The sequence below is a fragment of the Lepidochelys kempii genome, chromosome 5 (genome assembly GCF_965140285.1).
Source record: "Lepidochelys kempii isolate rLepKem1 chromosome 5, rLepKem1.hap1, whole genome shotgun sequence".
Lineage (NCBI taxonomy): Eukaryota > Metazoa > Chordata > Testudines > Cheloniidae > Lepidochelys > Lepidochelys kempii.
Genome location: NC_136384.1, coordinates 135,639 through 163,286, shown reverse-complemented (window position 1 = coordinate 163,286; position 27,648 = coordinate 135,639). Strand labels below are relative to the sequence as shown.

The following is a 27,648-nucleotide window of genomic DNA, read 5'->3' as shown; positions in this document are numbered from 1 at the left end:
TCAAGCCAGGCCTTAAAAACCTCTAAAGATGGAGATTCCACCACCTTCCTAGGTAACCCATTCCAGTGCTTTACCACCCTCCTTGTGCAAAAGTGTTTCCTAATATCCAACCTAGACCTCCCCCACTGCAACTTGAGACCATTACTCCTTGTTCTGTCATCTGCCACAACTGAGAACAGCCGAGCTCCATCCTCTTTGGAACATCCCTTCAGGTAGTTGAAGGCTATCAAATCCCCCCTCATTCTTCCCTTCTGCAGACTAAATAACCCCAGTTCCCTCAGCCTCTCCTCATACGTCATGTGCCCCAGCCCCCTAATCATTTTCATTGCCCTCTGCTGGACTCTCTCCAATTTGTCCACATCCCTTCTGTAGTGTGGGGCCCAAAACTGGACACAGTACTCCAGCTGTGGCCTCACCAGTGCCATATAGAGGGGAATAATCACGTCCCTCGGTCTGCTGGCAATGCTCCTACTAATACAGCCCAATATGCTGTTGGCCTTCTTGGCAACAAGGGCACATTGTTGACTCATATCCAGCTTCTTATCCACTGTAATCCCCAGGTCCTTTTCTGCAGAACTGCTGCTTAGCCAGGCGGTCCCCAGCCTGTAGCAGTGCCTGGGATTCTTTTGTCCTAAGCGCAGGACTCTGCACTTGTCCTTGTTGAACCCCATCAGATTTCTTTTGGCCCAATCCTCCAATTTGTCTAGGTCACTCTGGACCCTATCCCACCCTCCAGTATATCTACCTCTCCCCCCAGCTTAGTGCCATCTGCGAACTTGCTGAGAGTGCAATCCATCCCATTATCCAGATCATTAATAAAGATGTTGAACAAAACCGACACCAGGACCAACCCCTCGTGCAGTCCGCTTGGTACCGGCTGCCAACTACACATTGAGCCGTTGATCGCTACCCGTTGAGCCTGACAATCTAGCCAGCTTTCTAGCCACCTTATAGTCAATTCATCCAATCCATACTTTTTTAACTTGCTGGCAAGAATACTGTGGGAGACCATATCAAAAGCTTTGCTAAAGTCAAGGTATATCACATCCACCACTTTCCCCATATCCACTGAGCAAAGTTATCTCATCATAGAAGGCAATCAGGTTGGTCAGGCATGACTTGCCTTTGGTGAATCCATGTTGACTGTTCCTGATCACCTTCCTCTCCTCCAAGTGCTTCAAAATGGATTCCCTGAGGACCTGCTCTGTGATTTTGCCAGGGACTGAAGTGAAGCTGACTGGCCTGTAGTTACCCGGGTTCTCTTTTTTCTCTTTTTAAAATATGGGCACTATATTTGCCTTGAATATATATCTTGCATACTGCATGCAGATGTGGTCATCCCATCTCAAAAAAGATATATTGGAATTGGAAAAGGTTCAGAAAAGGGCAACAAAAATGATTAGGGGTATGGAACAGCTTCCGTATGAGGAGAGATTAAGAAGATTGGGACTTTTCAGCTTGGAAAAGAAACAACTAAGGAGGGATATGATAGACGTCTATAAAATCATGACTGGTGTTGAGAAAGTAAATGGGGAAGTGTTATTTACTCCTTCTCAAAACACAAAAACTAGGGATCACCAATTGAAATGAATAGGCAGCAGTTTAAAAACAAATAAAAGGAGGTATTTCTTCACACAATGCAGAGTCAACCTGTTGCAAAACAGTGGAGGTCTCCAAAGGGCACTGAACACTCCTGGGCTCAGCGCTGGGCAGGGGCACACAGCCAAGAAAGGATGGATGGGTTGCAGGACTTCAGCCCAGCACACCATATGAAGCCTCTCAGGGCATGTCTACACTGCACCCTAAACTTGTGTCTCTGGGCTCATGTTTGTGGACTCAGTGTTTCCAAGCCCACACTCCATTGTAAACCTGGGCTTCCAATTGCTGGACCCGAGTCTCACAACGGTGTTAACACGTCCACATGGCACTAGACAGACTTTCTGACTCGGGTTTGCAACTTGAGCTGCATTCACACTGCAAGATGGCAGGGCTTGGACCTGAAGCCCAGTGGGACTTGGCTCAGTCCATGGGCTTGGGTCCTGAGGGCTTACTGACTCAAATCAGAAAGATTTGAGTGTGGACAATAAAGGGGTTTGGGCTTAAACCTGAATCTGAGCTTGGGTTTACAATGCAGTGTAGACATAGAATCATAGATTCATAGAATATCAGGCTTGGAAGGGACCTCAGGAGGTCATCTAGTCCAACCCCCTGCTCAAAGCAGGACCAATCCCCAACTAAATCATCCCAGCCAGGGCTTTGTCAAGCCTGACCTTAAAAACCTCAAAGGAAGGAGATTCCACCACCTCCCTAGGTAACGCATTCCAGTGTTTCACCACCCTCCTAGTGAAAAAGTTTTTCCTAATATCCAACTAAACCTCCCCCACTGCAACTTGAGACCATGACTCCTTGTTCTGTCATCTGCTACCACTGAGAACAGTCTAGATCCATCCTCTTTGGAACCCCCCTTCAGGTAGTTGAAAGCAGCTATCAAATCCCCCCTCATTCTTCTCTTCCGCAGACTAAACATACCCTTGATGTCAGAGCACATGGAGCAGTTCCACATTCAGGCAAACTGAACAGTTAGAAATCAAAATAAATAATAAAACATCCTCCCACCACATCCTTTGGTCTTGCTACAGACCCAGAATCTCCTGGTCAGTGCAGCCACTTCATCCCACAGTGAGGGAAGAGAACAGGCAGGGCTAGATTCTGCAGAACAGACTCAGGGTCCCCGTATGCTTGGGGGCAGGAATGCTACTTCCAGAGAGAAGGAGGAGGAAAGGGGAAAGGCTGAGGCAGGGTTTACAGTTCCCATTAGGGATCCTGAGGCAACTTATCTTTCTACTATATTGTAGCACGGGGTTGGAGTAGATGACCTCCTGAGGTCCCTTCCAACCCTGATGGTCTATGATTCTATGGTTAGAACGTTCAGAGAGAGAGAGAGAGAGAGAGACACAGACAGACAGTCTCTAAGGTGCCACAAGTACTCCTTTTCTTTTTGCAAAGACAGACTAACATGGCTGCTACTCTGAAACCTACTCTTTGAGTATGGTCCGTCAGGCTTCTCTCTCTCTTTGTGATGCTGGCTGCTCCTGTGTCTAACCAATTTATTTGATGAAGTGAGCTGTAGCTCACGAAAGCTCATGCTCAAATAAATTGGTTAGTCTCTAAGGTGCCACAAGTACTCCTTTTCTTTTCTCAGAGAGTAGTTATCAATGGTTCACTGTCAATCTGGGAGGGCGTATCCAGGGGGTCTCACAGGGGGTCTGTCCTGGGGTCAGTACTGTTCGGTATTTTCATTAATAACTTGGATGATGGAATGGAAAATAGACTTATAAAATTTGCAGACAACATCAAGTTGGGAGGGCTTGCAACACTTTGGATAACAGGATTATAATTCAGAAGGATCTGAAATCAAGGTACAATTCAATGAAGACAAGTGCAAAGTACTAAGGAAGGAAAAAATGTATTGCACAAATACAAAACAGGGAAAAACCTGGTAGGCAGCAGAGCTGTGGAAAAGGATGTGGGGGCGATAGTGGATCACAAACTGAATATGAATCAATAATGTGATGCAGTTGTGAAAAAAGCTAATATCATTCCAGGGTGTATTAACAGGAATGTTGTTTGTAAGACATGAGAGGGAATTCTCCTGCTCTACTCAGCATTGGTGAAGCCTCAGCTGGAGTACTGTGTCCAGCTCTGGGCTCCCCACTTTAACAAAGATGTGCACAAATTGAACATAAGAATGGCCATATTGGGTCAGACCAAAGGTCCATTTAGCCCAGTATCCTCTCTTCCGACAGTGGCCAAAGCCAGGTGCCCCAGAGGGAATGAACAGGACAGGTAATCATCAAGTGATCCATCTCCTGTCACCCATTACCAGCTTCTGGCAAACAAAGGCTAGGGACACCATCCCTGTCCATCCTGGCTAATAGCCATTGATGGATCTATCCTCCATGAACTTATCTAGTTCTTTTTTGAACCCTGTTATAATCTTGCCCTTCACAACATCCTCTGGCAAAGAGTTCCACAGGTTGACTGTGCATTGTGTGAAGAAATATTTCCTTTTGTTTGTTTTAAACCTGCTGCCTATTCATTTCATTTGGTGACCCATAGTTCTTGTATTATGAGGAGTAAATAATACTTCCTTATTTACTTTCTCAACACCAGTCAAGATTTTATAGACTTCTATATCAATTGGAGAGAGTCCAGAAGAGAGCAACAAAATGATAACAGGTTTAGTCAACCTGACTGATGAAGAATGGTTAAAAACCTGGATATGTTTAGTCTTGAGAGAAGAAGACTGAGGGGGCACCTGATAACAACCTTCAAATATATTAAGGGCTGTTTTAAAGAGGACCATGACCAATTGTTCTCCATGTCCACTAAGGGTAGGACACTTAGTAATTGTCTGAGTCTGCAGCAAGGGAGGGTCAGATTAGATATTAGGAAAAACTTTTAAACTATGAGGGCAGTTAAATTCTGGGACAGGTGACCTGGGAAGGCTGTGGAATCCCTGTCATTAGAGGCTTCTAAGAGCAGCTTAAACAAACACCTGTCAGGAATAATCTAGATCAATAGTTCTCAAAAAAAGTTTCTTGGAACACTTGAAAATTTCTAAGGGCCTCAGTGGACCAACATCTTTCCAAATGTTGTTTGTCCCGTTAGCTAACTATTGTAAAGCACTTTGGATAAAAGCGCTATATAAAAAAAACCTTAATAATAAACATTTTTTTGTTCTACAAATAAAAGCACACAACTCATATTTTAATATCAGTAGTCTTTCTAATGTGATGGATGTGCCCTCTCTCCCCTGCTGAGGCAGCCCCCAAACTAGAGCTGGGAAGAAGGCAGGTATCTCCCCCTCCCCAGCAGCCACAGAGCTGAAGCTGGGAAGGAGAGGGGGGGTCTCTCCTTCTCTCCCCAGTCACAGCAGCCACAAACCTGGGGCTGGGGAGGAGGGCCATCGCTCCCCGGCAGCCACAACCCTGAAAGCTGGGGAAAGTCACCTCTTTCCCTGGCTGCTGCAGCCCTGCATGTCCCAAATTCCCTTCACCCCACTGCGCCCTCTCACCTACCGCTTTCTGCTTATTGCCCCCAAGGCCATCACCTCACCTTACATGTGTGTCTTCTCAAGGGTCCAGGCACCTAATTAGTGGAGCCACGCCTGCACGGCTCCACTAATTAGGTGGGTGACCCTTCATTCTCTTGTGTGCGGCTGCCCAGACATGCATCTTAGACGGAACTATCCACAGAACACCTGAATGGAGCTTGCAGACCACTAGTGGTCTGCGGACCACAGTTTGAGAACCTCTGGTGTAGATCTACTTAATCCTGCCTCAGCACAGGGGGATGGACTAGATATCTTTCTGAGGTCCCTTCCATACCTACAGTTCTCTGAGTCTATGATAATGTGCCAGTAAATATTCATGGAGAGTCACAGGGGGTGGGGAGGTACCAGAGAAAGGCAACAGTGAACAGGATCCTAATCTTCACCAAAGGAGAGGAGCAATCCTTGCAAGTGCTGTCTGTGAACTCTCATCTCTTTCCCTCGAAAACACCATCTCACACCCCTTGTGCTGTCTGTAACCTTGGTGAAGTGTTTCTCATGTCTCTGGAAGGGCCACAGCCCCAGACACGGCACACCTTACAGGACAGGACTCCTTAGGCTGTAGAGGAAGGATAGCCAAGTGATTAGGTCTCAAATATGGGCCTTGGGAGACTCAGGTTCAATTCCTTGCACAGACTTCCTGTGGGACCTTGGGCAAGTCACTTAGGGTATGTTGACACTAGAGCTGGAAGGTGTCAATTCCAGCTCAAGAAGACATACCCACATTAGCTCTCATCAAGTGAGCTTGCTAAAAATAAAGTGTAGCCCCCAGAGCACGCGTGGCAGGAGGTGTTAGCCATCCTGAGTACAATCCCGTCTGAGACCACAGGTATGCACTCAAAGCAGCCAGCCCCTCCACAGCACCTATACCTTCTATTTCAGCAAAAACAACAAGGAGTCCTTGTGGCACCTTAGAGACTAACACATTTATTAGGGCACAAGCTTTTGTGGGCTAGAACCCACTTCATCAGATGCATGCAGTGGAAAACACAGTAGGAAGACACACACACACACACACACACACTAACAGAGAGAGAGAGAACGTGAAAAAATGGGTGTTGCCATAGCCCATGAAAGCTTATGCCCTAATAAATGTGCTAGTCTCTAAGGGCCACAAGGACTCCTCGTTCTTTTTGCTGATACAGACTAACACGGCTACCACTCTGAAACTTCTATTTCAGCGTGCTAACTCAATCAGCGTTAGTGTGTGGGTCTCCTCATGCCGGAATTTAACCTTCCAGTTCCAGCATAGACATACCCAGGGCTTGTCTGTGCCTCAGACCCCATTTGTAGAACAGGGATAATAGAAGTGCTGCCCTCACAACTCGTAAGGATAAATGCAGTCACAATTGTGAGGGGCCCCTCTCTTGTGGGCCCCTCTCTTCTTCCATCCAGGTGGCTTTGTTCAGCGCCTAGTGCCCTCGTCCACTTAGGTATTTCCTGAGATAGGCTCTACAAGGAGGGGATGACAGCCCCTTATTAATGCCCATTGCCTGTATCCCAAATCCAATCCAGACTGCATTCCCGGCTTCAACACAAAGGTTCATGCTTGGTTTTATGGTCTCATTTTTACAATGTAGATAGTCCTTTGGAAGGTCACACCAAGCACACACAGCGTACTTATCACCTTCACATTTCCAAAGCAGCATTCCCCACTCCAGGGTCTCCCATGCCCTGTGTCCTAGGTGCATGCATGGTAAGCCCTGGCTGGAGACTTAGCTTGAGTCCAGCTTGCTGACTACCTTCCATGCCTCTGATTCCTCTCTATATCAAAGGTGACTCGTTGACAAACACTGAACTGTCACATCACGCTAAAGAACCAAGAACTGGGAGCAAATAGCCAAGAGTGTGTAGAGGGTAATTGTACCATGAGTGAGGCAGATCTATAACCCCTTTGCACCACACGCAACCTATGTCCTTAGCCACAGTCACTATACAGTCCTCCCCATTCTAAGTTTCTGAGCAAATCACACCAGAGACACTTGATGGCTTTGTCTGGCAGATCTACAAAATGAAGGGGGTAAGTTAATAGTACACGTCACTCAACTGAGGAGCGCTAATGAATCTAGAGAAGGTTGTTATCTACCTGTGTATTTACATACGCTGGCTAGGCCTCAGCTCATGTAGTGCAGGAGAGCTGCTATAGTAAATGTCATCACACCATGCAGAGACTTGGGGTATGTCTACACTACGAAATTAGATCCAATTTATAGAAGTCGGTTTTTTAGAAATCGGTTTTATATATTTGAGTGTGTGTGTCCCCACAGAAAATGTTCTAAGTGCATTAAGTGCATTAACTCGGTGGAGTGCTTCCACAGTACCGAGGCTAGAGTCGACTTCCAGTGCGTTGCACTGTGGGTAGCTATCCCACAGTTCCCGCAGTCTCCGCTGCCCATTGGAATTCTGGGTTGAGATCCCAATGCCTGATGGGGCTAAAACATTGTCGGGGGTGGTTCTGGGTACATATAGTCAGGCCCCCGTTCCCTCCCTCCCTCCGTGAAAGCAAGGGCAGACAATCGTTTCATGCCTTTTTTCTTGAGTTACCTGTGCAGACGCTATACCACGGCAAGCATGGAGCCCACTCAGCTCACCGTATGTCTCCTGGGTGCTGGCAGACGTAGTACTGCATTGCTACACAGCAGCAGCAACCCATTGCCTTGTGGCAGCAGACGGTACAGGAGGACTGGTAGCCGTCATCGTCATGTCCGAGGTGCTCCTGGTCACCTCTGTGAGGTTGATCAGGAGCACCTGGGGAGACATGGGCGCAGGGACTAAATTTGGAGTGACTTGACCAGGTCATTCTCTTTAGTCCTGCAGTCAGTCCTATTGAACTGTCTTATGGTGAGCAGGCAGGTGATACGATTGCTAGCAGTCCTATTGCATCATCTTCTGTCGAGCAGCCATGAGATGTGGATGGCTTGCAGTCCTTCTGCACCGTCTGCTGGTGCAGTTTACTGACTCGCTTAGACCTCAGCGAAACCAGTATTCCCACTGTTATTACTGCTTGCTGTGCGCTCCACAATATCTGTGAGAGTAAGGGGGAGACGTTTATGGTGACTTATTCCTCTAGGTCACACTGCAGTCACTTGCAGAGAAGGTGCAGCGAGGTAAATCTAGCCATGTATCAATCAGAGGCCAGACCAACCTGCTTGTTCCAATAAGAACAATTACTTAGGTGCACCATTTCTTATTGGAACCCTCCGTGAAGTCCTGCCTGAAATACTCCTTGATGTAAAGCCACCCACTTTGTTGATTTTAATTCCCTGTAAGCCAACCCTGTAAGCCATGTCATCAGTCACCCCTCCCTCCGTCAGAGCAACGGAGAGGAATGAGTCCCCTAAACTTTATGGAGAGTAAAGGAGATGTTTATGGAGGGGTGGGCAGTTGAGGCAAATCGCCTGGCTGCTGGTTACGCGCAGCCAGACACCAGGGCGGTTAGAAGAGCACAGGAGGGCACGGTACGCATCAGAGAAGCTTTGAAAACCAGTTTCATGGCTGGACAGGCTACGGTGTGAAAGTTCTCTTTGTTTCTCCTTGATGAAACCCCTTGCCCCTTGGTTCACTCTACTTCCCTGTAAGCTAACCACCCTCCCCTCCTCCCTTCGATCACCGCTTGCAGAGGCAATAAAGTCATTGTTGCTTCACATTCATTCATTCTTTATTCATTCATCACACAAATAGGGGGATGACTACCAAGGTAGCCCAGGAGGGGTGGTGGAGGAGGGAAGGAAAATGCCACACAGCACTTTAAAAGTTTACAACTTTAAAATTTATTGAATGCCAGCCTTCTGTTTTTTGGGCAATCCTCTGTGGTGGAGTGGCTGATTGGCCGGAGGCCGCCCCACCGTGTTCTTGGGCATCTGGGTGTGGAGGCTATGGAACTTGGGGAGGAGGGCGGTTGGTTACAGAGGGGCAGCAGTGGCAGTCTGTGCTCCAGCTGCCTTTGCTGCAGCTCAACCATACACTGGAGCATATTGGTTTGGTCCTCCAGCAGCCTCAGCATTGAATCCTGCCTCCTCTCATCACGCTGCCGCCACATTTGAGCTTCAGCCCTGTCTTCAGCCCGCCACTTACTCTCTTCAGCCTGCCACTTACTCTCTTCAGCCCGCCACCTCTCCTCCCGGTCATTTTGTGCTTTCCTGCACTCTGACATTATTTGCCTCCACGCATTCGTCTGTGCTCTGTCAGTGGGGGAGGACAGCATGAGCTCAGAGAACATTTCATCATGAGTATGGTTTTTTATCTTTCTAATCTTCATTAGCCTCTGGGAAGGAGAAGATCCTGTGATCATTGAAACACATGCAGCTGGTGGAGAAAAAAAAAAAGGGACAGCGGTATTTAAAAAGACACATTTTTATAAAACAATGGCTACAGTCTTTCAGAGTAAACCTTGCTGTTAACATTACATACATAGCACATGTGCTTTCGTTACAAGGTCGCATTTTGCCTCCCCCCACCACGTGGCTACCCCCCTCAATCTTCCCCCCTCCCCGTGGCTAACAGGGCGGAACATTTCTGTTCAGCCACAGGCAAACAGCCCAGCAGGAACGGGCACCTCTGCATGTCCCCTTAAGAAAAGCACCCTATTTCAACCAGGTGACCATGAATGATATCACTCTCCTGAGAATAACACAGAGAGATAAAGAACGGATGTTGTTTGAACGCCAGCAAACATACACTGCAATGCTTTGTTGCACAATGATTCCCGAGTACGTGCTACTGGCCTGGAGCGGTAAAGTGTCCTACCATGGAGGAAGCAATAAGGCTGCCCTCCCCAGAACCTTTTGCAAAGGCTTTGGGAGTACATCTAGGAGAGCCGCGAATGCCAGGGCAAATTAATCCTTTCACATGCTTGCTTTTAAACCATGTATAGTATTTTAAAAGGTACAGTCACTGGAGGTCCCTTCTTCACCTGCCGGGTCCAGTAGGCAGCCTTGGGTCGGTTCGAGGGGTACTGGCTCCAGGTCCAGGGTGAGAAACAGTTCCTGGCTGTCGGGAAAACCGGTTTCTCTGCTTGCTTGCTGTGAGCTACCTACAACCTCATCAGCATCTTCTTCGTCCCCAAAACCTGCTTCCGTGTTGCCTCCATCTCCATTGAAGGAGTCAAACAACACGGCTGGGGTAGTGGTGGCTGAACCCCCTAAAATGGCATGCAGCTCATCATAGAAGCGGCATGTTTGGGACTCTGACCCGGAGCAGCCGTTCGCCTCTCTGTTTTTCTGGTAGGCTTGCCTCAGCTCCTTAAGTTTCACGCGGCACTGCTTCGGGTCCCTGTTATGGCCTCTGTCCTTCATGCCCTGGGAGATTTTGGCAAAGGTTTTGGCATTTCGAAAACTGGAACGGAGTTCTGATAGCACGGATTCCTCTCCCCAAACAGCGATCAGATCCCGTACCTCCCGTTCAGTCCATGCTGGAGCTCTTTTGCGATTCTGGGACTCCATCATGGTCACCTCTGCTGATGAGCTTTGCCTGGTCACCTGCAGCTTGCCACACTGGCCAAACAGGAAATGAGATTCAAAAGTTAGCGGTTCTTTTCCTGTCTACCTGGCCAGTGCACCTGAGTTGAGAGTGCTGTCCAGAGCGGTCACAATGGAGCACTCTGGGATAGCTCCCGGAGGCCAATACTGTCGAATTGTGTCCACAGTACCCCAAATTCGACCCGGCAAGGCCGATTTAAGTGCTAATCCACTTATCAGGGGTGGAGTAAGGAAATCGATTTTAAGAGCCCTTCAAGTAAAAAAAAAATGGCTTCATCGTGTGGACGGGTGCAGGTTTACATCAATTTAACGCTGCTAAATTCGACCTAAAGTCCTAGTGTAGACCAGGGCTTGGCCCACATAAGGGAACAGGGCTGGTCAATATCCTGTCCTGGCTAGGGTTAGCAAATGACTCCCTGAGCCAGAATCTCTGCAAATAGCTTCACTATTTGTCAGGAGGTGCCCCATCATGGGGCTGCATAATTTACAGATTATGGCTGTTCATACACTGCTTCTCAACCAGATTGCTATTCGCAGTATGTGGTTGGTCACCTCTGTCACACGGAATGGTTTCCTCTTCCCAATTGGATAAGGAAGCGTTTAAACTAGGAGATAAAGGCTAAGAGTCTCTGTCTGGAGCCTGGTATTGTTTGGGACTCTGTACATGAATAAAACATCCCTGCGACAGTGATTGGCTGCTAGCAAATTATGCAGAATGCACTGCCCCATAGGGATAATCACTGGTGTTTTGAGGACTGCTGTTCACTTCCTGCAACGCTGAGCATGCCGAACTTTCCCAAGTAGCGAATAATTCAATCCCACGAATCAGAACATGGCACTTTTACTTGCAAAAAACATGCACCATTTTTTTTTAACTGTGCAAGCAACCGTGAGGAGGAGCAGCTAAGCAGAGACCAGCATGGTGGCATTTGAGTAAAGCCCCTATCCCATTAGAGGGTCCTGTAGACAGCAGGAAATGCCCCTCTCAGTTCCTCTGTATTACGCTAATGAAAGGTGGCCACAGGGGCGGGGAGGCTGATGCCCCAGAATACAGGCAAGTTCTGAGCATTGCTAAAGGACAGTGTGTCATTCAGAAGGTTGGGAAACGCTGCTCTTTCCCAATTCCCCACAACTGTAAACTCTGTCCCCACCAATGTACGCAATTCACTGGTTACAGAGTGCAGAGACACAATGAGCTGATCAGAGCACTGTGAGTCACTAACATCATCACACTTTGTGTTCCATTGTGACTTACTTTATAAATATTTCCTCTATAAAGGGAAGGAGAGGTGACTAAAAAAGCCAGCCTTTAGAGACATTTTAAAGGTCATGAACTCAGTAATCACAAAGATCTCAGCTAAGCAAGAAAAGTAAAAGCTTTAACTTTTAGTTTTAGTAACTAGGGTTAGTAAAGGCCTTAACTGGAGCACTGTCACGGATGGGTATAAACTGTTCAGGAAGGAAGGGTGGGGGAGAAAAGGTGGAGGAGTTGCACTGTATGTAAGGGAGCGGTATGATTGCTCAGAGCTTCAGTATGAAACTGAGAACAGCCTGTTCAGAGTCTTTGGGTGAAGTTTAGAGGTAAGAGCAACAAGGGTGATGTCGTGGTGGGTGTCTGCTACAGACCACCCGACCAGGAGGATGAGGTAGATGAGGCTTTATTTGGACAATTAACAGAAGTTTCCAGATCATAGGCCCTGATTCTCATGGGGGACTTCAATCACCCTGACATAGAATCATAGAATCATAGAATATCAGGGTTGGAAGGGACCCCAGAAGGTCATCTAGTCCAACCCCCTGCTCAAAGCAGGACCAATTCCCAGTTAAATCATCCCAGCCAGGGCTTTGTCAAGCCTGACCTTAAAAACCTCTAAGGAAGGAGATTCTACCACCTCCCTAGGTAACGCATTCCAGTGTTTCACCACCCTCTTAGTGAAAAAGTTTTTCCTAATATCCAATCTAAACCTCCCCCACTGCAACTTGAGACCATTACTCCTCGTTCTGTCATCTGCTACCATTGAGAACAGTCTAGAGCCATCCTCTTTGGAACCCCCTTTCAGGTAGTTGAAAGCAGCTATCAAATCCCCCCTCATTCTTCTCTTCTGCAGGCTAAACAATCCCAGCTCCCTCAGCCTCTCCTCATAAGTCATGTGTTCCAGTCCCCTAATCATTTTTGTTACATCTTCTGAGAGAGCAATGCAGCAGTGCACAGACAATCCAGGAAGTTTTTGGAGAGTGTTGGGGACAACTTCCTGGTGCAAGCGCTGGAGGAACCAACTAGGGGCCGTGCTCCTCTTGACCTGCTGCTTACGAACAGGGAAGAATTGGTAGGGGAAGTAGAAGTGGGTGACAACCTGGGCAGCAATGACCATGAGATGGTCAAGTTCAGGATCCTGACAAAAGGAAGAAAGGAGAGCAGTAGAATATGGACCCCAGACTTCAGAAAAGCAGACTTTGACTCCCTCAGGAAACTGATGGGCAGGATCCCCTGGGAGACTAATATGAGGGGAAAAAGGAGTCCAGGAACAAACCATTCCGATGTGCAGAAAGAATAGCAAATATGGCAGGTGACCAGCTTGGCTTAACAGAGAAATCTTCAGTGAACTTGAACACAAAAAGGAAACTTACAAGAAGTGAAAACTTGGACAGATGACTACAGAGGAGTATAAAATATTGCTCAAGCACCATACTACCCTTCAGCCTTCTTTTTGCTAGACTAAACAAGCCAAACTCTTTGTCTCCTCATAACATAGGCCCTCCATTTCCATGACCATCCTAGTAACTCTTCTCTGCACCTGTTCCAGTCTGAGTTCAATTTTCCTGACCATGGGAGATCAGAATTGTACACTGTATTGCAGATAAGGTCTTACCAGTGCCTTGTACAATGCTTCTCTCTTGCTACTCACCACTGGAAATGCCTTACCTGATACATCCTAAGATGGCATTTGAGTTTTTCACAGCTGCATCACACTGGTAGTTCATAATTACCCTATGATTGACCTACATATCCAAGTCTCTCTCCTCCTCTCTCTCTGTCACTTCCAACTGATGAGCCCCCAGTCTCTAGCAGAAATTCTTATTATTAGACCCTAAATGCATGGAACCCCACAAGGTAAGAATATGGACAGCAAAGAGAAAGAGAATACAAATATTGACTGGAGTAGTAGTCAGATAACCATTACACTTAGTGAAAGAACTACATCCAATCCAGCTAGAAAACTGGGTGCGCACGGGCAGCATGTGACGCCTGCATTTGGGGAGTCTAGGTCTGAGTGCTGGAAGCTCCCTAGAAGTGGGGGTGGGGGGACCATCTGTGCCCAGAGAGTGGCCCTACCCCCTGCTCTGCCCCGAGGTCCACTCCCCACTCAGCCTCCTCCCCCTGAGGCCCCACCCACATTCCACTCCCACTCTGCCCCAGGCCCTGCTCCTGCTTGGCCCCCACCCCTGAGGGCCACCCTTCCCACCGCTCACACCTCTTCGCCCCCTCCCCCATCAGGCCCCCAAGTACAAAAACTTGGGGAGGGGGCATTCGCTGCCCCCAGGCACCCCTAATTGCTGCCAGCTGCTTACCAGAATTCTCCAAAGGGCTCTAGGCCTGGTGGAGCTGGCAGGGGATCTTCCTGGCCATTGCAGTCGGTATTATTCAGCGGGGTGTGGATCAGGAGAGGGGGTGAAGAGGCGCAAGTGGCGGGCAGGGGGACCATGGGGGAAGGGGCGAGGAAGCGTGAGTGGCAGGCAACGGAGGGCCATGGGGGAAGGGGCACAAGCGGCAGGCAGGAGGGTCTTGGGGAAGGGGTGGAGCAGGGACAGGAAGAGGCAGAAGATGGCAGGGCCTCAGGAGGAAGAGGTGGATTGGGAGTGGGAATAGGAGCATTGCAGGCAGGGCCACAGGGGAAGAGCGGAATGCGGGAGCGGGGCCTCGAGGCAGAGCCATGGCCCGGGTGCCCTTTCGGTGGCAGTGGTCCAAAGGGAGGTGCGGCACATCCTGTTTGGGGATGCTTAGCCTCCCCTGAGCTCTTATACCTGCCACCCATGTGCGTGTGGTCTAAGGTAAACAACTGCCAGGCTTGTGCAGGCATGCAAGGAGTCTGGGCAATAAACTGGAGGCACTGGAACTACTGTGCAACAGGAAGCCAAGCCAGGTATTCTAGGGATTAGAGAAACATGGCGGAACAGAACTCATGACTGGAATACAGGTATTGAGGACATGTGCTGTTTAGGAGAAATAGGAACAAAGGTAAAGACGGTGGGGTAGCATTCTCTGTAGTTAACTGTAAAGAAATACAAAGGGATAATATGGACAATAAAGATTCTGTTTGGGAAGAGATTGTAAAAGAGGTTCTGGTGGGAGAGTGTTCTGGGGTGTGCTACAGACCCTGAGCATCAGACTCAGATATGGATAGTGATCTCTTTAATATTATTAGAGATAGAAATACTTTTGGGAATTGTGTCAATGGGAGACTAACTTCCCAGACATATTTCAGAGTAACAGTCGTGTTAGTCTGTATTCGCAAAAAGAAAAGGAGGACTTGTGGCACTTAGAGACTAACCAGTTTATTTGAGCATAAGCTTTCGTGAGCTACAGCTCACTTCATCGGATGCATACTGTGGAAAGAACAGAAGATCTTTTTATACATACAAAGCATGAAAAAATGGGTGTTTACCACTACAAAAGGTTTTCTCTCCCCCACCCCACTCTCCTGCTGGTAATAGCTTATCTAAAGTGATCACTCTCCTTACAATGTGTATGATAATCAAGGTGGGCCATTTCCAGCACAAATCCAGGGTTTAACAAGAACGTCTGAGGAGGGGATAGGGGGTAGGAAAAAACAAATTAATTCCAATTCAACAGTCTCTCGCTGGAGTCTGGATTTGAAGTTTTTTTGTTGTAATATCGCAACTTTCATGTCTGTAATCGCGTGACCAGAGAGATTGAAGTGTTCTCCGACTGGTTTATGAATGTTATAATTCTTGACATCTGATTTGTGTCCATTTATTCTTTTACGTAGAGACTGTCCAGTTTGACCAATGTACATGGCAGAGGGGCATTGCTGGCACATGATGGCACATGATGGCACATTGGTGGATGTGCAGGTGAACGAACCTCTGATAGTGTGGCTGATGTTATTAGGCCCTATGATGGTGTCCCCTGAATAGATATGTGGGCACCATTGGCAACAGGCTTTGTTGCAAGGATAGGTTCCTGGGTTACTGGTTCTGTTGTGTGGTATGTGGTTGCTGGTGAGTATTTGCTTCAGGTTGGGGGGCTGTCTGTAGGCAAGGACTGGCCTGTCTCCCAAGATTTGTGAGAGTGTTGGGTCATCCTTCAGGATAGGTTGTAGATCCTTAATAATGCGTTGGAGGGGTTTTAGTTGGGGGCTGAAGGTGACGGCTAGTGGCATCCTGTTATTTTCTTTGTTAGGCCTGTCCTGTAGTAGGAGACTTCTGGGGACTCTTCTGGCTCTATCAATCTGTTTCTTCACTTCCGCAGGTGGGTATTGTAGTTGTAAGAATGCTTGATAGAGCTCTTGTAGGTGTTTGTCTCTGCCTGAGGGGTTGGAGCAAATGCGGTTGTATCACAAAACTTGGATGTAGACAATGGATCATGTGGTGTGGTCAGGGTGAAAGCTGGAGGCATGTAGGTAGGAATAGCGGTCAGTAGGTTTCCGGTATAGGGTGTTGTTTATGTGACCATCGTTTATTAGCACTGTAGTGTCCAGGAAGTGGATCTCTTGTGTGGACTGGACCAGGCTGAGGTTGATGGTGGGATGGAAATTGTTGAAATCATGGTGGAATTCCTCAAGGGCTTCTTTTCCATGGGTCCAGATGATGAAGATGTCATCAATATAGCGCAAGTAGAGTAGGGGCGTTAGGGGATGAGAGCTGAGGAAACGTTGTTCTAAGTCAGCCATAAAAATGTTGGCATACTGTGGGGCCATGCGGGTACCCATAGCAGTGCCGCTGATTTGAAGGTATACATTGTCCCCAAATGTAAAATAGTTATGGGTAAGGAGAAAGTCACAAAGTTCAGCCACCAGGTTAGCCATGACATTATTGGGGATAGTGTTCTTGACGGCTTGTAGTCTATCTTTGTGTGGAATGTTGGTGTAGAGGGCTTCTACATCCATAGTGGCCAGGATGGTGTTATCAGGAAGATCACCGATGGATTGTAGTTTCCCCAGAAAGTCAGTGGTGTCTCGAAGGTAGCTGGGAGTGCTGGTAGCGTAGGGCCTGAGGAGGGAATCTACATAACCAGACAATCCTGCTGTCAGGGTGCCAATGCCTGAAATGATGGGGCGCCCAGGATTTCCAGGTTTATGGATCTTGGGTAGTAGACAGAATATCCCAGGTCGGGGTTCCAGGGGTGTGTCTGTGCGGATTTGATCTTGTGCTTTTTCAGGAAGTTTCTTGAGCAAATGCTATAGTTTCTTTTGGTAACTCTCAGTGGGATCAGAGGGTAACGGCTTGTAGAAAGTGGTGTTGGAGAGCTGCCGAGCAGCCTCTTGTTCATATTCCGATCTATTCATGATGACAACAGCTCCTCCTTTGTCAGCCTTTTTGATTATGATGTCAGAGTTGTTTCTGAGGCTGTGGATGGCATTGCGTTCCGCACGGCTGAGGTTGTGGGGCAAGTGATGCTGCTTTTTCACAATTTCAGCCCGTGCACGTCGGCGGAAGCACTCTATGTAGAAGTCCAGTCTGCTGTCTCGACCTTCAGGAGGAGTCCACCTAGAATCCTTCTTTTTGTAGTGTTGGTAGGGAGGTCTCTGTGGATTAGTATGTTGTTCAGAGGTGTGATGGAAATATTTCTTGAGTCGGAGACGTCGAAAATAGGATTCTAGGTCACCACAGAACTGTATCATGTTCGCGGGGGTGGAGGGGCAGAAGGAGAGGCCCTGAGATAAGACAGCTGCTTCTGCTGGGCTGAGAGTATCGTTGGATAGGTTAACAATATTGCTGGGTGGGTTGAGGGAACCATTGCTGTGGCCCCTTGTGGCATGTTGTAGTTTAGAAAGTTTAGTGTCCTTTTTCTTTTGTAGAGAAGCAAAGTGTGTGTTGTAAATGGCTTGTCTAGTTTTAGTAAAGTCCAGCCATGAGGAAGTTTGTGTGGAAGGTTGTTTTTTTATGAGAGTATCCATTTTTGAGAGCTCATTCTTTATCTTTCCCTATTTGCTGTAGAGGATATTGATGAGGTGGTTCTGCAGTTTCTTTGAGAGCGTGTGGCACAAGCTGTCAGCATAGTCTGTGTGGTGTGTAGATTGTAATGGATTTTTTACCTTCAGTCCTTTTGGTACGATGTCCATCTGTTTGCATTTGGAAAGGAAGATGATGTCTGTCTGTATCTGTACAAGTTTTTTCATGCAGTTGATAGATTTCCACTCCATACGGCTAAATGCAGTGCCTTGCATAATGACAGGTTTCAGAGTAGCAGCCGTGTTAGTCTGTATTCGCAAAAAGAAAAGGAGGACTTGTGGCACCTTAGAGACTAACCAATTTATTTGAGCATAAGCTTTCGTGAGCTACAGCTCACTTCATCGGATGCATACTGTGGAAAGAATAGAAGATCTTTTTATACACACAAAGCATGAAAAAATGGGTGTTTACCACTACAAAAGGTTTTCTGTCCCCCCACCCCACTCTCCTGCTGGTAATAGCTTATCTAAAGTGATCACTCTCCTTACAATGTGTATGATAATCAAGTTGGGCCATTTCCAGACATAGATTGGAGAATTGGTCATAGATTGAAGAGAAGAGAAGAGTAAGGGGGGATTTGATAGCTGCCTTCAACTACCTGAAGGGGGGCTCCAAAGAGGATGGAGCTAGGCTGTTCTCAGTGGTGGCAGATGACAGAACAAGGAGCAATGGTCTCAAGCTGCAGTGCGGGAGGTCTAGGTTGGGTTTTAGGAAACACTATTTCACTGGGAGGGTGGTGAAGCACTGGAATGGGTTACCTAGGCAGGTGGTGGAATCTCCGTCCTTAGAGGTTTTTAAGGCCTGGCTTGACAAAGCCCCGGCTGGGATGATTTAGTTGGTGTTGGTCTTGCTTTGAGCAGGGGATTGGTCTAGATGACCTCCTGAGGTCTCTTCCAACCCTGATATTCTATGATTCTATGAATAAATGCTACTAACACTGGTAGGGCTCACTTATTCCTGGATGCAATAGATGACAGTTGTGTTAATTGAATAGTCACTTGAACCAACAAGAGGTGATGAAATTTTAGACTTAGTTTTGGGGAGTAGTGAGGACACCATAGAAGAGCTACTCATAGGCAATAACTTTGGCTCAAGTGATTGTGACTTGATCATTAAAACCAGTTCATCAGCTATAATTTTTTATTTCAAAAGGGCAGACTTTGGGAAGCTAAGGGAATTAGTGAAATACATCAACTGGAGTGAAGAGCTTGAGAACTTAAATGCAGAGGCAGCTTGTAATTTTTTTTGAATCAGCTATAAAAAACATTATCTGAAATTTGCATCCCAAGCAAGGTGAAAAAAATTTTAGGGAAAGGCTCCCAACCCAGCTGGATGAATAAACACCTCAAAAAGGTTATTAGGAGTAAACAGAGATCCTACAGGAAATGGAAAAGGGGGCTGATCTGCAAAGAAAGCTACATCATGGAGGTTAGAAAAATGTAAGAATAAAGAGAATTGCTAAAAGTCAAGCTGAATTAGCTCTTGCCAAAGAAATTAAAATAACTATTAAGTGTATTTTTAAGATATATAAATAGAGAATAAAGAAGGATGAGGTTGGGCCACTATGCAGTATAGATAGAAAAGAGAATAAAGAATCTAGGTCTGACTGAACAACTAAATGAATTCTTGGGTTTCAATAAGGAAGACAATATAGAACATGTGCATGAAGGCAATATGGCTCATGGAAATGAGTGTCTAGAAGTGGAAATTACCACATCTGGTGGAAGGAAGACTTAAAGAGCTTAATGTGCTCAAAGCAAGGGAACCGGATAATTTCCATCCCTGAATACTGACAGAACTGGTATATGAGATTGCTAGTCTGGTAGCAAGAATTTTTAATAAATCTATTCTGAGGTAGTACCATCTGACTGGAGAACAGCTTACATTGCACCTATATTTAAGAAAGGAAAAATAAGTGATCCAGACAAATACAGACTTGTTAGTCTGACTCAGTAGTATGCAACGTTTTAGACCAAATTATTAAGGAAAGAATAATTAAATTAATGGAGGTAAATATTAAAGGGTGTGTAATGCAGCATGAATTTACCAAAGGTAGATCACGTCAGACTAACCTGAGTTCCTTAGAAAATGACTGATTTTTTTAGATTAGGGAAGTGCAGTAGATCTAATATACTGGAAAAAGAAAAGGAGTACTTGTGGCACCTTAGAGACTAACCAATTTATTTGAAAGCTTATGCTCAAATAAATTGGTTAGTCTCTAAGGTGCCACAAGTACTCCTTTTCTTTTTGTGAATACAGACTAACACGGCTGCTACTCTGAAACCTAATATACTGGGACATCCGTAAAACCTTTGACACAGTACCACAGGTTCATACCTGCTGATACTGGGGGCACAATGTAAAGGGGGGGCACATGACTGCCCCACGTTGCCTCTGGGAGCAACCTTCCAGCCCCACCTTCCTTAGCCCAGGCAACAGGTCCTGCCGGCTCCTGGGGGCTGGGGCCAAAGAAGCAGGGAGCACATGTCTCTGGGCTGGGGCTGGGCCAGGGCGAGCCCCAGCCCAGGCAGACTCAACAGCACCACAGTGTCTCCCTGGAACTCCCACACCCTCATGGACACCACAGCAGGAGGAGGGGCATGGGCAGTGCCCCTAACTTGGGTTGAGCAAAGTGAACTTGCTTCCAGCACCTTCCGCAGTGACCCCCGCACCCTGCCCCGGGGCCACCACTCTCTCCCCGCCAGAGTTACTTGCGGGAGAGGGGCTCTGTCCGTCTCCCACTGCGCCTCCCTCCCGGCACATTTCTGGCTTGCTCGGCCCCTGTCCCTGGCAACTGGGCCTGGAGTGGGAGCAGAGGGGTGGGACAGAGTTGTTTCTCACAGTGGCTGAGGATGGCTGCTCCAGGAATTGCTCATTTATAAGCATAAATTTGATCCAATTGATATTTCTGAAACCTGCTGGCATAGGCAGTGGGTTGAACCGCGGTCTTGGGGAGACTAGCCCCTGGCCGGCCCAATCCTTCTGCCCAGGGCCCTGCCCTCTTCTCCCACCGGAGCCCAGAGGGCCACCCCCACCGCACCCGGCAGGCAGGCAGCGTGGCCCCCAGCCCGAGCCCTGGCACAGAAGGTGGGCAGGCAGCTCAGCACGGTCCCCAGCGTGGCCCCCATCCTACTCTGAAGCACTGGGTGGATGGAGTCCCCAGCTGCAGGCCAGCCCCCACTAACTCCAACCTGGGGCAAGGGCGTCAGAGCCCTCCCAAAAGTGTGGGGGGACCGCCTCCCAAGGTAGAGGCAAAGACAGCCCCGTGCCAATGTCCCAGGCCCCCCACCCAGGGCAGGAAGAGGGACCCAGACTCCCCACAGCTGCCCGCATAGCTCTCTCCAACCTGGCTCCAGCCGGGGGGAGGGGAGCGGGGAGCCTCAGAGCCGTAGCCTAGTGACATGGGGAGCCACAGCAGACCTTCCACCTGCCTGCAGTTCGGGGGGGCCCAAGCTGTCCCTGGCCTGGGTCCCTGCCCCCCAGGCTCCCCGGCCGCCGGGGGCAGGTGGAGGGTCTGCGGCTCCTCATAGCTGCCTGCGTGGGTCAGAAGCCCTTCCCCTTCCCCAGCCAGAGCCAGGTTGGGGAGAGCTGTGTGGGCAGCTGTGGGGGGGTGGGGGGAAGTCAGCGTGAAGTTGAGGACCCTTCTGTCCCGGGTGGCTGGGGAGCTCAGGGGCAGAGACATGGGCCCGGGACTGCTCTCAGCCCCCCTCACACACCCTGGCCACGTGGAGGGTCTGCCATGGCTCCCCACAGCTGCCCAGGCTCCCCAGCTGAGCCCCATGCTGGCCTGGCTGGGGAGTGGGGCTTCATGGGGAAGAGGAGAAGAAGGGGGCGGCATTCACCCTGGCAAAAAGTTGATGGGCCAAGCCTGTCCACTTTCAAAAAGTGGGAGGGTTATGGCCCCCTAATCCCCCCGGTTCTGGCCCAGCCAAGAGCCGCAGCAGAGTGTGGTGGGAAGCAGGTAGGGGTCTGGGGGTGGAGTGTGGGCAGGGCCACATAGGCAGTTTGGGTTGGCTGAGCCTTCCCCTGCCTTCGGTACCCACTGCCCATGCCTGCTGGGATGATTTGCATGATTGGGATGTTAAACCAATGGTTATAACCTATTTAGGAGGGATCAAGGAGGCACAAGAGGAGGGGCAGTGGCACTCTATGTCAAAAATGGCATTATTTGTTTCTGAGACACTGAAAACTCAGAAGAAAGGGATCTTGGATGCTGGGTCCCCCTTGGGGGGTACACAGAGGTCTTCCAGGGGTACTTCAACTCATCTAGATATTTGTCTAGTTTTACAACAGGCTACATAAAAAGCATGACCGAAGTCAGGACAAACTAAAAGGTCATACCATGGCGTGTTTATATGCTGTATATACTATTACATGGTAACGTACATTCTGAATTAGGCACGTGCGTTTTATGCCATCTAGTGATGCATGTGGCTGAGGTTGAAATTGATGAGTCCACAGATATTAGTGGAGAAGCTCAGCAGGCTGCTCATGTTCAATACCCTGAAACCAGGGATATCAGCGAGCACAGGCTGTTTTGCAAAAATATAAAGGCAAACTCAACCAGAGAGGACATTTTAAAACTAATTGACGGGGTTTTTTCTGAAAACAATTTGAACTGAATTTATGCAAATTCATCTGCACTGATGGGGGTGCTGCAATGACAGGGAGAGTGAACGTACTTATAGCTAGGAGCAGGAAAGAAAATCTTTCCTTGCGGTGGGTGCACTGTATCATACACAGAGAAGCACTTGCTTCAGAAAAGATGAGTTCAGAGTTGCATGAAGTTTTAAATGAGTCTTTCGAAATTATCAACTTTATCAAGTCCAGGCCACCCAATGATCATCTGTTTCACATTCTTTGTGAAGAGATGGGCTAGAACATCAGCAACTGTTGCTTCACACAGAGGTTTGCTGGCTTGCAAGAGGGAAAGTACTTGACGGACTGTTGGAATTACATGCAGAAGTTCACACATTTCTTTCTGATCATTCATCCGCTCTTGCCTCTGTGTTTGACCATATTGTGTGGTTAGTTCAACTTGCCTACCTTGCAGATCTATTTAGAAAGCTGAATGATTTAAATTTGTCCATGCAAGGCTGTGACACTAACATTCTGAATCTCTGTGACAAAGTGAATGCTTTTACCAAGAAAACTGAATTCTGGAAATCCAAATGTGGAGATAAAGACTTTACCTGTTTTCCATTGCTTTATGCATACGTAACGGAGGTCTGCTTCTTAGCCGAAACTGAGTCGAGTGAAATTAAAGAAATAATAGTAGATCATTTGGCGCACTTGACTTCTCAGTTCAAATGATTTTCCCAACATTCAACGCAACTAAACTCAACTCGATTGGGTAAGAAACCAGTTCATTTGGTCAGATGTTAGCAGTAGTAATCTTTCTGCCAGTCAAGAAGAAAATTTTCAGCTGTCCTCAGAAGGTGGTCTGCAAATATTTAATGACTCCACACTAACCCAGTTCTAGTGTTTCGTACAGAAAGAGTACACTGACCTTGGGAACCACACTTTGGATATTTTGTTACCTTTTGGGTCGACATATCTTTGTGAAGTCTCATTTTCTCCTCTGACTGCCATCAAGACAAAGAATAGGAATAGACTCAATGTGGAGAAAAACATAATTGTGACTGTCGTTTCACTGCCTCCCAGAATGACAAGGCTCACAAGTGAAAAACAGGATCAAGTATCACACTGAAATGTAAGTACAATATTTATATTCCAATCGAATTATTTAATAATTATATGGCAAAAATGAGTAAGCAAGCAATTTGTCAGTAATAGTGTGCAGTGAAACTTGTGTATTTTTAGGTCTGATTTTGTAAAGAAGTAGTTTTTAAGTGAGGTGAAACTTGGGGTACACAAGACAAATCAGACTCATGAAAGGGGTACAGTAGCCAGGAAAGGTTAAGAACCGCTGGGTTAGGATATATCACACTATATGAATGCCTGGCAGTTATAAGAGCTGAATTGGCCTGTGTTTTTCCACACAGTTCTATTCACTCATACTAAACTACATCCCACAATACCCTAAAATAGTACAACTCAGCATCTGGCACAAGCAGATAGGAAACTTGTCAAAATCAAGATACATTTGTTCTATGCCTTAATGCAAGTTAGAGGGTACCTTCACAGTCCAAACCAGTACCTGGAATGCCAGTATCCAAAACAAAGATAAGGAGAGGCACAGAAAAAGTTAAGGAACAGGGCTAAACTGATGGACTGGATTTTAGTGACATGTAAAGAGCTTTGTAACTTGTAAATCATTCTATAAATGCTCACAGCTGAAATGTGTAACTTTGGGAGCACACCTTCTATGGAAGGTGAAGGTAACAACTTTGCATGAGGGAGCTTCCCAGAGACTGGTATCATACTGAACCTTTTTCCTGTGCTGCATTATAGTTGGCAACAGACCTGACTGATATTGGTTATTTGGACTCTTGAATATATTTCATAAGGAACCAATGGGTGGTCAAGAAACTGACTATACAATTTAGCACACCATGATGTGACCAGCAGCAAAGGGCTGCCTAAACCAGCAAGACAGTGTTGCCCGTGACACCATCTTGCTGTTCCCTGAAGAGCTTCCTATGAGCTCAGCACCGAGACACAGGTCGCTCTGCCTGCTACTTCCAAAGAACTGAGACCAGGGTCAGCCTGAAATCCATGGGCCTAGTCCCATTCTTGCTGTCTGGAGTGAGAGGATGTGAGAACAGGGAGTCTAGTGTTTAGAGACAGACCCCACCCACCTCTTTAATGCTGTTGCACCTGGCGTTCCCCAAAACAAAGTGCCCAGAAGGCCCTCTCCTTTTTATTGGTATTTACACAGTGCCACATAAGTGAACGGTGTTTTACGGACCTGATGGAGGAGGGAGACCACAGCCCTGGATTACACACTGGACACTGCACTATGGAGACTGGCCATGATGGGCCGAGGGAAAGGGGGGAAAGAGGATTACACAGTAGATAAAATACTGTTAATTTGATTTTCATATGTGCCTCTAGGTCCACACTTTGGTGAGGCTGTAAATGGAAGCAGATAATACTAGGACAGGGGTGCCTTAGCAAACTGGAGGAGTGAAGCTGTACCTTTCCTAGTGTAATCAACCAGACCCTTTTCTGTACAGACTGGGTGATACATTACATCTCCCTGCAGTGACAAACAGGTATGCAGAGCTGGTGAATACACATGGTAGAAACAAATCAAAATTATACCGATGGAGAAGAGGCCAGTGGGGGGCTGCATCATGGAAGCAGAGAGGAACGCAGCATTACTGCACAGGTGCTTGCTAGAGAAATGCTGTGTGGTGGTGCCGATGGCTGTGGAATGGTTCTAGGTGCGGAGGATCACACCATATGGGTTGTGCCAACGGAAGATGGCACCATGGTCTGCAGTGGTGCCAAGTGTCTCATAGTCTTTGATGGTGCCAAGGCAGAGGGTTTCGATTTCCCTTTGTTGCCCTTGTCTGAGCTAGCCCACTGAGGGTCTTTTGCTCTTGTGGTACTCACCGTACTTGATGATCCACTATCTTGCCTGTGGAAGGTCCCGGGGTGGTCGGTAGGGGTATGCAATGGGGTATGCAGAGTTGGAAAATGCCATTTCTTGGCAGATTCCCAGGAAGTAGAAGTTGGAGCCCGCTTTTTAGTTGCCTTCTTGGCAGAGTGCTCTTTTGCCTGAGCCAATAAAGCACAGTCTCCGTCAGAGGCTGCTGTGGGAGACCGTTGTCCAGGGGGGAGAAAGGCAGTGATTCGGGTTCAGATGCTGCATGCACAGACTTCTCCATAATGAGGAGTTTCAACTGCAGGTCTCTCGCCTTCTTGGTGCACACTTTCAGGTTATGGCAATGTGAGCACTTCTACGGGGCGTGCATCTCGCCAAGGCAGAGGACATACTGTGAGTGCCCGTCCAAGACCAGGAGAGAGAGTCTACACATAAGGCAGCATTTAAAACCAGGAAGCCAGGCATGCTCCTTAGAGAATGGTTTTCTCCTGCAAGGGAGAACTACTCTACTCCTGATCAACATCCTCTACAGCAAACAGGGAAAGATAAAGAATGAGCTCTCAAAAATGGATACTCTCATAAAAAAACAACCTTCCACACAAACTTCCTCATGGCTGGACTTTACTAAAACTAGACAGGCCATTTACAACACACACTTTGCTTCTCTACAAAAGAAAAAGGACACTAAACTTTCTAAACTACTACATGCCACAAGGGGCTACAGCAATGGTTCCCTCAACCCACCCAGCAATATTGTTAACCTATCCAACTATACTCTCAGCCCAGCAGAAGCAGCTGTCTTATCTCAGGGCCTCTCCTTCTGCCCCTCCACCCCCACGAACATGATACAGTTCTGTGGTGACCTGGAATCCTATTTTTGACTTCTCCGACTCAAGGAATATTACCAACACACCTCTGAACAACATACTAATCCACAGAGACCTCCCTACCAACACTACAAAAAGAAGGATTCTAGGTGGACTCCTCCTGAAGGTCAAAACAGCAGACTGGACTTCTACATAGAGTGCTTCCGCCAACGTGCACGGGGTGAAATTGTGGAAAAGCAGTATCACTTGCCCCATAACCTCAGCCGTGTGGAACACAATGCCACCCACAGCCTCAGAAACAACTCTGACATCATAATCAAAAAGGCTGACAAAGGAGGTGCTGTTGTCATCATGAATAGGTCGGAATATGAACAAGAGGCTGCTCGGCAGCTCTCCAACACCACTTTCTACAAGCCATTACCCTCTGATCCCACTGAGAGTTACCAAAAACAACTACAGCATTTGCTCAAGAAACTCCCTGAAAAAGCACAAGATCAAATCCGCACAGACACACCCCTGGAACTCCGACCTGGGATATTCTGTCTACTACCCAAGATCCATAAACCTGGAAATCCTGGGCGCCCCCATCATTTCAGGCATTGGCACCCTGACAGCAGGATTGTCTGGCTATGTAGACTCCCTCCTCAGGCCCTACGCTACCAGCCCTCCCAGCTACCTTCGAGACACCACTGACTTCCTGAGGAAACTACAATCCATCTGTGATCTTCCTGATAACACCATCCTGGCCACTATGGATGTAGAAGCCCTCTACACCAACATTCCACACAAAGATGGACTACAAGCCATCAAGAACACTATCCCCAATAATGTCATGGCTAACCTGGTGGCTGAACTTTGTGACTTTGTCCTTACCCATAACTATTTTACATTTGGGGACAATGTATACCTTCAGATCAGCAGCACTGCTATGGGTACCCACATGGCCCCACAGTATGCCAACATTTTTATGGCTGATTTAGAACAATGCTTCCTCAGCTCTCGTCCCCTAACGCCCCTACTCTACTTGCGCTATATTGATGACATCTTCATCATCTGGACCCATGGAAAAGAAGCCCTTGAGGAATTCCACCATGGTTTCAACAATCTCCATCCCACCATCAACCTCAGCCTGGTCCAGTCCACACAAGAAATCCACTTCCTGGACACTACAGTGCTAATAAACGATGGTCACATAAACACCACCCTATACCGGAAACCTACTGACCGCTATTCCTACCTACATGCCTCCAGCTTTCACCCTGACCACACCACACGATCCATCATCTACATCCAAGCTCTGCGATACAACCGCATTTGCTCCAACCCCTCAGACAGAGACAGACACCTACAAGAGCTCTATCAAGCATTCTTACAACTACAATACCCACCTGCGGAAGTGAAGAAACAGATTGATAGAGCCAGAAGAGTCCCCAGAAGTCACCTACTACAGGACAGGCCTAACAAAGAAAGTAACAGAACGCCACTAGCCGTCACCTTCAGCCCCCAACTAAAACCCCTCCAACG

General features: G+C 47.6%; 1 protein-coding gene across 4 annotated transcripts in view; it reads right to left on the bottom strand.

Moving 5' to 3' along the window:
* Positions 1 to 8,767: 8,767 nt before the first annotated feature.
* The window catches only part of LOC140911037 (myosin-IIIb), a 154,414-nt gene continuing 135,533 nt past the window's right edge, over positions 8,768 to 27,648 (bottom strand). For 3 of the 4 annotated variants that reach the window (XR_013635754.1, XR_013635756.1, XM_078852684.1), the window contains one exon: positions 8,768 to 9,418. The gene's annotated coding sequence lies outside the window, so the exon portion shown is untranslated. Of the gene's footprint in view, positions 9,419 to 10,506; positions 10,606 to 27,648 lie in introns of all 4 variants that reach the window. The other variant, XR_013635755.1, reaches the window with a different exon arrangement.